Source organism: Nicotiana tabacum, chromosome 1 (assembly GCF_000715075.1).
Source record: "Nicotiana tabacum cultivar K326 chromosome 1, ASM71507v2, whole genome shotgun sequence".
In the NCBI taxonomy this organism is placed as follows: domain Eukaryota; kingdom Viridiplantae; phylum Streptophyta; class Magnoliopsida; order Solanales; family Solanaceae; genus Nicotiana; species Nicotiana tabacum.
The window spans coordinates 210,316,724-210,326,528 of record NC_134080.1 but is presented as its reverse complement, the minus strand read 5'-3'; positions in this window follow the sequence as shown (position 1 = coordinate 210,326,528).

Sequence of the window (9,805 nt, the reverse complement as noted above, 5' to 3'; positions counted from 1 at the left end):
TCTCCTGATGATAACGGTGATTCAGGAGGCTTGTTGAAGGGCCGGAGTTAGGGTATTCCGGCATGTGCCCCAGTGGCTCAGGGCTCTTTTGTGCTTTGGCTAGAGCTAACTGCATTGCATTCATCTCTAGTCCCATCCTTTCTATTTTCTCCATCGCTTCTTTTAACAACTGGCTCAACGGCCTTTCTTCCCCGGTACTATTTTCTGAAGTAGTCATGCTCGTTGTCACCGGTCCTTTGGATCTGGTTTGGTAAGGGTGTGTTGCCAGAATGCTTTAACAACTAACTGTCTGATATTGTGGAAAATAACAAACTTGTTAGCGTTAGTGCTTTAACAGATTTGATAACAACACATTGGGGATGCAAATGCTCCTAGGCAGTTAACCGTTTCTAACATGCTTTGTTTCGACAACATGCGTCATCCCGGCTTGCTTATTTGTCCTTTTTAAAGTACTTTGGGAACCACTGTATTTTATTTTATTTATTCTATTTTCTTTTCCTTTTTTTTGTTAATGGCGGCCGAATCTTATGTGGATTGCCTACGTATTACGTCCCCGCGTGAATCAGACCGGGCGTAGTTCTGCCATAAAGACCAAATTTTTTTTTACTCAAAATAATGCTATTAAAAGCCATCACACAAAAAAAACAAACAAAAATACAGACTTCATATTTTTTTGAGAATGTTTGAAAAGAACATATGGGTAGACAACAGACTCGAAAAACAACACAAGTGCAAGATTGAACTAGGGATACATTAATGCTTTGAATTTTGGTGCCCGCGAGGCATCGTTCGGCCTTTCCGCGGGCTTTGGTGTAAGACCCCTTTGCAAATTCTTCAACTCATTCATGATCTGATGGACGTAGCCCATGATGGAGGCAAGAAGGGTATCACGAGGTATTTGCTCACATGCTAGGCATCTCATGTAGATGTAGTGCCCAATCTCATCAATCCTACCTCGAATATTATCCCTTTCTATGCACAACTGTTCTATCCATTGATTCTTTAGTCCCAATATTCGAGTATTGTCAATGAGCTGATCTTGGAACCTCTCCATTTGTTCTTCCATTCGGGCTATTGTCTCATAGCAGCGTTCCCTATCTGTTCTAGCATCCCGGGCTTGTTTAAGGACCCGATTATGGAGAATGGAGTTTATTTCTCTCAATGTTGTAACACTCATTTCGTAGTCCCTTTTCACTTTCCATAGGTGCTCTCTCCGCGCCGCTGTAACTCTTGCCCACCTGATCCGCATTCTTGCTATACAAGCCTCAGATCTCTCCAAGTCTTCTCGGCTTTTGCTGACCTAACTCCTCAACTCTGCTATCAACCTTGTATCAGCCCGGCTTCTCAGTTAGTTGTTGGCATCCATTTTCATCCTCCGGATCTGAGCTTTGAGGTTCTCGCTTTCTCTGGTTAATCTGTTCTTTTTTCCTTTGTCGGCAGCAACCTGCACTTTGTTCTTAAATTTTAGATCCTTAATCTGTTGTTTCAGCTTGCCTATTTCGGCAAGATATTCCCGCCCTTTGGCCAACCGGTCCCAATGTTCTTGCGAAGCCTTGGAAAACTCTTGAAGGTGAGGTCTTTTAGCCAGCCTTCCAGACGACATTTCCCCTTTGTACCAAGCCTGATATCCAGGTGAAACTTCCCCTCTTGCTTGATTCAACACACAAGTATTTGCTTCTAAGTATTGATATTGGCTCCAAATCTGGCGGACCCTCGCTTCAGGAAACTGACAATCGGAACTGATCTCAATTACCTGAGTGCTTAAATCCTCATATTTGGGCACTATCTGACACCTCCCAAGTTGCCTCAAAACCCGATACGGCGCATAAGGTTGAATGCTCTTAAGTCCCATCAAGAGAAAATGGGATCTAGCTGCTGGCATGTATATGACTTCGTCGATCGGTAACCATCCCAGTGTCCACTGTATTTGACTGGCGTTGATTGTCCGGAAATATGAAGTCCATGCCGAGACTCCTTCAGGTAGGCGGGCCTCATTAATTCTGGTGTAGAACTCCTCTATGCATGTCTTTTCAGAAGACCCATGGCTTAGGAACTGGGCTCGGTGACATAGGTGTTCGGTCATCCACATTTGCAACAACAAGTTACAACCTTCAAAAAAGTTTCCTCCGGCTTTGCAGGCCGTGAGAGCTCGGAACATATCAGATACAATCATCGGCGCCAGCGTGCTATCTTTTTGAGTGAGCAAAGTACTGACGACCCCAGCTATCTTTATGTCAATATTCCCATCTTTCCTCGGGAAAATTAAAAGACCTAAGAAGGTTATCATGAAAGCAACCCATCTATGTTCGTCCCACTTTCGACGGTTACTTTTGCTGCACAACTTGTTTTCTGGCTTGTCGAATCCTCCTATGTGGCCATATCTTTGGTATATGAAGCTCAGAGTGCAAAAACCTTTTGCCAAATTAGGGTTATGGATTGTTCTGACTATCTTTAACGAGTCCAGAAACCGGTGCACTGCTACAGCTCTTGGAGCAACCAGGTATTTATGCCTCAACGGAACCTCAGTACTGCCGATGTACCCTGCTATTTCTTCTAAAGTTGGGGTGAGTTCAAAGTCCGAGAAATGGAAGACATTGTGCGCAGGGTCCCAGTAAGGGACAAGGGCTCTTATAATATCTCCTCGAGGCCTGATGTCCAACAAACTCGTGAGACCTTTCAAATGTTTCTTGATATCGTCATACCCTTCTTTGCCTAAATCACTCCACCATAGCCGCAACTGGAGGGGAATTTTATTCATGATTGAAAAAGGTTCATTCTGAATCGTGCTCATTCTGCACATTTATTAATATGATTAAAAAAAGAAAATTTATTTGACTCAAAACGATTTGATTATTTTCTTAAAAAAACAGATCTTCCGAACACGGCCTTTCAGCACTTCAGGGACGAAGATTTTAAGGTTGTGCGAAAAAAATGACAGAAGTGGCCATTTACAAAGTCAGCCTTTCGGCGTTCCTTCTGGGAGCATTTGGTTTTTGATAAAAAACGTCATCACCCGACTCTGTGACAGAAAACTAAAATTTAGACATATATACTTTTTTGATTTTTTTTTTTTACAAAATGGGAGGTTGGACCCGAAGAGGGTTGCCTACGTATCTCACGGCCTGTGAGAATCAAACCGGTGCAGACATAAACTAAACTTGTAAACAAGACTCCTTTCTTTTTTTTTTTCAAATAAATTAAACTAAAAAATAAAAGATTTTTATTTTTCTTTTTCAAAATTTTGGCAGGGTTTTGATACTTTTTGGACTTTTGGCTTTATTTTCTAAAAAGTAGTTATCTCCCTACACTGATATTTTTCTCTTTTTTTTCATAATTTATCTTAAAAATTGATGATTTTAGAAGCCGGTCAGCATGCAGATCTGAAGCAAATAAATAAATCAAACAGGATGCAGCAGAATGGTCTTTTTCTATTTCAGGTTGCTAGTCCTAGACGGACCCAACCCCTGTGTTGAGTCCCCTAAGTCAAATGCAACGTGATGCAAATAAGCGTTCCTACTAGGGATCCGGCATGAAGTCACGTTATTCTATGTTCAAAACCTGGGTCGGTGTTCTAGACAGTGTACCCGAGCGGACAACTCGAGCTGAGGAAGGAGCTCCTTTCCGGGAACCAAAAGGCCAACCGGCTTAGAAACTTTCCGAGCCTCTTTTATTTAGGGTATGACACTAACAGAATAGGGAGTCTCAGCCAGTAAGCACATCCCCGGAGGTAAGAAGAGAAAGGTTTCGGCACAGTTTATATACAGTTCAAATAATATCAAAGCGGTAAAAGTAGCATTTAGCACATTAGGCTCAAACATGTAAAAATCAGATAAAACCAAATATAACAATTTATCTAAGCTCGAATTTCTAACCCTAAACCAGTGGTTCTGGGTTATAATCCCCAGCAGAGTCGCCAGAGCTGTCACACCTCCTTTTTACCGCCCCGCGAGGGGTGAAGGGAGTTTTTTCCAATTAAAGGACGATTGAAACGGGATTTATTTATTTATTTCAGAGTCGCCACTTGGGAGATTTAGGGTGTCCCAAGTCACCAATTTTAATCCCGAATCGAGGAAGAGAATGACTCTGTATTACAGTCCGCGAACCAGAAATCCGGATAAGGAATTCTGTTAACTCGGGAGAAGGTATTAGGCATTCCCGAATTCCGTGGTTTTAGCACGGTCGCTCAATTGTCATATTTGGCTCATTTATCTGATTTTTAAACAACTAAGAACTTATATGCAAATTTAACTTTTAAAACCGCTTTTATCATTATTTATTTTATACAAAATTGCAATGTTGTGAAAACGCATCTCGAACCACGCCACAACCAGTGCACACGTGATTTGTTGACGCATTTTGACTTCGTCAAGATCGTGATTTGGGTTACATAAATGTACACCCGTATTTAAGATAATAACCTTATTAAATATGCGCTAAAATACTACGCGTTATGATACTATTAGGTAGGACTGTGAATTTTACTAAATCGCCCATCTCGGAATCTAGGTATTTTCTTATATTAAAATAAATAAATAAATAAGATTGGAGGACTGCAAATTTTTTTGTATTATTTATATTTATTTATTTTTTAGCGAGATCCTCCCTTATTTTATGAATACCCCTTAATGACTAGATCTTTATTATTACTAAGTTTGTCTATAATTATGAAGTCAATCTCTACATACTTAAAGATAACATATTACTAATTTAAAACAAATATGGAAAGTAATATTACTAAAATTATAATTACAAACAACATGGAATTGTCAAAAAAAAAAACTAATTATCCCATAGTTGGATTAAAATTCATATTGTTAGTATGACTTAAGCTTATTGAAATTAATTATTTACAAATACTGAAAATTGAAAAAAAAACTTGATTACTAAACCATATTTCTAAAAATTAAACAATTTAACCTTAACTAACCTTGTTTTAATTCACATCATGTCCTAATACTTGATTCGCAAACTAATTCATGTTTTAATTGAAATTAACTACATGATTCCGATTAACTTAACGTTGAAAAAAAACCTTATGAATAAGGAACTTAGTCAATTTTTGCCAAACTGATTCAATAACGCCATTTTTACGTTATTTCTTCTATGTTTTATTATTAAACCGTTTTAATTAGTAATCAGGCTTAAATATATTTCCTAATAATCCGATTAAGGCGTTATTTAATATATCGCTATAACATGCCTAGTTATGTCAAATGACAGTGATTTACAGAATAATAATACATGAATAATATGAATACAATACAAAAAATTAAAACTAAATTAAAAATTTAACACTCCATTCTTCATTTCAGCTTACAAAATGCCAAAACTACAGTTGTGTACCTGATATTGTCAATATAAGAAGAAGAAAATCAGCAACGTAATACGTAACACAGCAACAACAACAATAACCAGCAATAACCAGTCAGCGAAAACCCCAGTGACAGATTTGAAAAAAATTCAAAATAAAATCCAGGAATGCCGAAAAAAACGGACAGAAACCAAGGGAAATTTTCAGATTTTTTAAAAGCTAGTTAATCTTCAACCCTTAATTTCTACACCTGTATACCAGAATATTTATCAGGTGTGTACTACTCTCTCTTCTAATTTTCAACTTTTTTTTTATTTTTATTTTTATTTTTCTTCGTATGTTTTTTCTTTTCTTGAGAGTTTCAATGTTTTTTCAGAATAAATGTTCAGCTCTTTTTTTTCTCTCTAATCTGTTCTCTCTCTATTCTCTGTCTGTCCTCTTTAAAATCTGATTCAGCCTCCTATATATCACATCCCCAAACCCTTTAATTAATTAATAAAACACCTATTTTCTCTTACCAAACCCATTATCTTCCCACTTATCCCCATTTTAATCCCACTAAATTAAACAAATATATCAACTCCACCCCATTACATTTTGTCCCCATGCTTATCATAAACAATTATATCAAACCCCACCCCATTACACTTTGTTCCCCATGCTTAATTACTTTAATATTATCTTAATTTTAATGGAAAGAACATTCAAAATAAATTATTTTTCAGAAATTAACTTCCAAAAATACCCGTCTGCCCTTACTGAAATTACCAAACTACCCCTGGACGTACTGCAAATTACCAAAATGACCAATTTCTACATAAATTCAAACAACAAATCACATGAACATGATTTCTTCAACATTTCAACAACAAATCACATGAACACAAATTGAACAACAAAGAACAACTAAAATTTGATTGAACAATATTTTTAGCAACAAACAAACCTATTTTCAGATTTAACAACAACAACAACAAACAAGTATATTCAGATTTCTAAATTCAATAATATTGAACTTAAAATCAACTCTAACAACATTACAACCAACAATTCCTATATTAAACTTTAAATAAGATTATGAGACAAATTCAAGAAATAATCACAAATGGTAAACAAGAAATCAAGCTATACAAATTTCGGATTCAAGAACAATCAAACAAAGTATGAACATGAATTAAATCTATTTTAAACAACAACATGATGGATTCAAACGATTAAACCAACATATTTCCCTATTATAACTAAATTCTTTTAGACCAATAACAAGATCGACGAAGAAACAATTATGAACTTAAACTTGAACTTAACAATATTAACAATTTCTAAAAATACATAAAACACATGAAACAAATTGAATAAACAATTAATTAAACTTCAATTTGTATCTCACCAGCATTAAACTAACAACTTTTACCTAAACAATAAAACAAACATGAAATAAACATGACAAACCACTAATTAAATTTCCATTTGAAATCTGAAAATTAATTCAATCAAAACACATGAACAAACTAAAAATTAATTCAAACGATAGACATGAACAAAGCAAGGATCGAACATTTATCAACTTTTACTTCGAAAAATATAAAAACGAAATAAACTCAAAACCAACTAATCGGTTCAAAACAACGACGAAGCACGAAGAAGATGAAGGAGTATGAAGCAGAAACCTGAAGCATACGCAGCTGGCCAACGCAGCATCAATGCTTGCTCGTCCATGGCGGACCACGGCAGTGTGGTCGATGGACTGCTGTACGAGCTGAAGCGGCAGTGAAGCAGCAACGGCGGGGAGCTGGACGCGGCATAAGCAGAAACGTGAAACCGAAGCAGTTGGTCGACGTAGCTGTGCGTACTCGTCATGGCGACGAGGGAGCTTCGAAGATGATGAAGTGATCGTTCATGGCGGTGTCAAACATGGAGCTCGACGAAGAAGGCAGCCATGGGAGCTCGAGCTCGACGACGAGTTCGAATGTACAGAAACCTCGGGCAGTAACTCGAATCGGCTTAGTCGAACTCTATTTGTTATTCCATTTCTTTTCCGATTTCTGACCAAAGACCTCTCCAGATCTTCGTTCTTCTCCCCACCGTTTCTGTCTATGTGTGCGTATGGGTGTTATTGGTGGTTGAATTTCGAGCAGCTAGGTTGGAATCTGGTGGCAGATTTCTGGTGTTAGGGAGATGGTGTCCGGCGACCTGCGGCTTGAGGTCGTTTGTGGGGTGCTGTTGCCGTTGGTTTTCTAGGGGTAGGGTTCTTTTTTTTTTTTTTGATTTTGTGAAGATGGATAAGAAAGGTTAGGGGCGTGGATGGGTTTTTGGTTTTAATGGCGGACGGGGGGGTCGACTTGGGTGTGAAGGAGAAGATGAGGGGGGAAGGTCTGCCATGGGAGGAGCTTGGGGAAGCTTGAGGAAGAAGAAGAAGAAGAAGATAGGAGGGGGCGGATGGATTTCTTAGGGTTTTCTTCTTCTTTTTTTTTTTTTATTAAAATGTAAGATAATAGGATGTTGGGTTATGGACTGGGTCGACCCGGTTCGAAATGGACTGGGTCGTTTGGGAAGATTGGGCCATTTTTTGGGCCTGTGGCTTGAAATCGAAGAAGAGGCCCAATTTTGACTTTCTTTATATTTTCGCTCTCTTTTCTTCTTTTATTTCTCTAAAACTAAATTATAAAAATACTTAAATTATTATTAAGAACTAAATTAAGTTATAAAAGCACAAATTAACTCCAAATAACAATTAACGCACAATTAAGTAATAATTAAGCATAAAATTGTATATTTGGACATTAAATGCTAAAAATGCAAACGATGCCTATTTTTGTAATTTTTTAATTTTTTGTAAAACAAACTTAATTACTAATAATTGTAGGATTAAATCCTAAATGCAAATGCGACATATTTGTTTTTATTTTTTATTAATTTAACAAATAAACATGCACAGATAAAAATAATTATACAAAAATACCACAAAAATACAAAAATTGTATACAAAGGAAAATTGTTTTATTTTGAATTTTTTGGGAGTGATTCTCATATAGGGCAAAATCACGTGCTCACAACGGCACCTAATCTCTACAACTAGGTAAGCCTAACATTTGCGAAATAATAAAATGATATCATAATTTTAACAACTAACTGTAACAGAACGACATAACTGAATACCATGCCGCTTGGCATGTACAATAACCAATTATTCAAAAATACACAATATGCCCAATCCCAAGATAACGCCCCTTAGTCCCAAACGTAAATGTGCAGGGGGATATATCGGAATATCGTTCTGTAGTCCCAAAGTAAATATGCAGAACAGAGGGATCTACCGGAATGCCGTTCCGTAGTCCCAAAGTAAATATGCAGAACAGGGGAATCTACCAAAATACTATTTCGTAGTCCCAAAGTAAATATGCAGCTCAAACAACTGAAATAACAACTATAGCAAGAAAACCTTTAAATTCGACTAAGTACCAGTCAAGGAAAAATAGAAATTTCACTAAACATGCTGCACAGAGTTCAGATAAGAAATTAAGGCAAATAAACAGGCTATTCTAAGCTAACAGGATACTACACATGCTGATATAACTCAAATAATAAGAAGAAAGGGTTATTACTCAGTAAAAACTAGGTTTTTACAACAATTAGCCCATATATGTACTCGTTACCTCACGTACACGACGCACACATATCAAAACAGTACCAAATCCTAAGGGGAGTTCCCCCCACAAGGTTAGGCAAGACACTTACCTCGAACTAAGCTCAAATCAATCAGTAATAATGCTCTTTCCACGAATACCTCGCTCCCAATGGCCCAAATCTAGCCAAAATAAATTACATAACATAAATATAGCTACAAGAACTAATCTAGCTAACAAAATCAAAGGTAAGGCAAGAAATTAGAAAAACGCCCAAAAAAATTTCCCCGAGACCATATCTCGGAGTCGGGTAAAAGCCACAAAATATGAATGCACATTCACTCACGAGTTCACTCGTAACAAAATTATCCAAATTCGATGTCGAAATCCCAATCAAAACTCGAAATCTTAGTTGAAGAACTTCTTTCTAGTTTTTCTAATTTTTCACCCCAAATTCGAAATTAAATGATAGATTATTGAGATATAACAAAAATCAAGTTAGGAATCGTTACCTAATTAATACCTATGAAAATCCCTCAAAATCTCGTCCAAATCCGAGCTCCCAAACTCAAGTTTTGATAAAAAAATGGCTAACCTTCGATTTTGAAATGTTTATATCTGCCCAGGTGCTCACACTACGCGATCACGGAACAACTCATGCGATCGCATAGAACAAAATTCCAACCCGTTTAAAAATATACTACGCGAACGCGTCAACACACACGTGATCGCTAACCACTAACTACTCACTTCTATGTTGTGTTTGCCCTCAAGCGACCGCATTGAACCCTCACTTAAACTCCACTGCTACTTTAATTCCTCTTTGCGAACGTGGCCTAGACCACGCGTTTGCGATGCACAGCCTGAC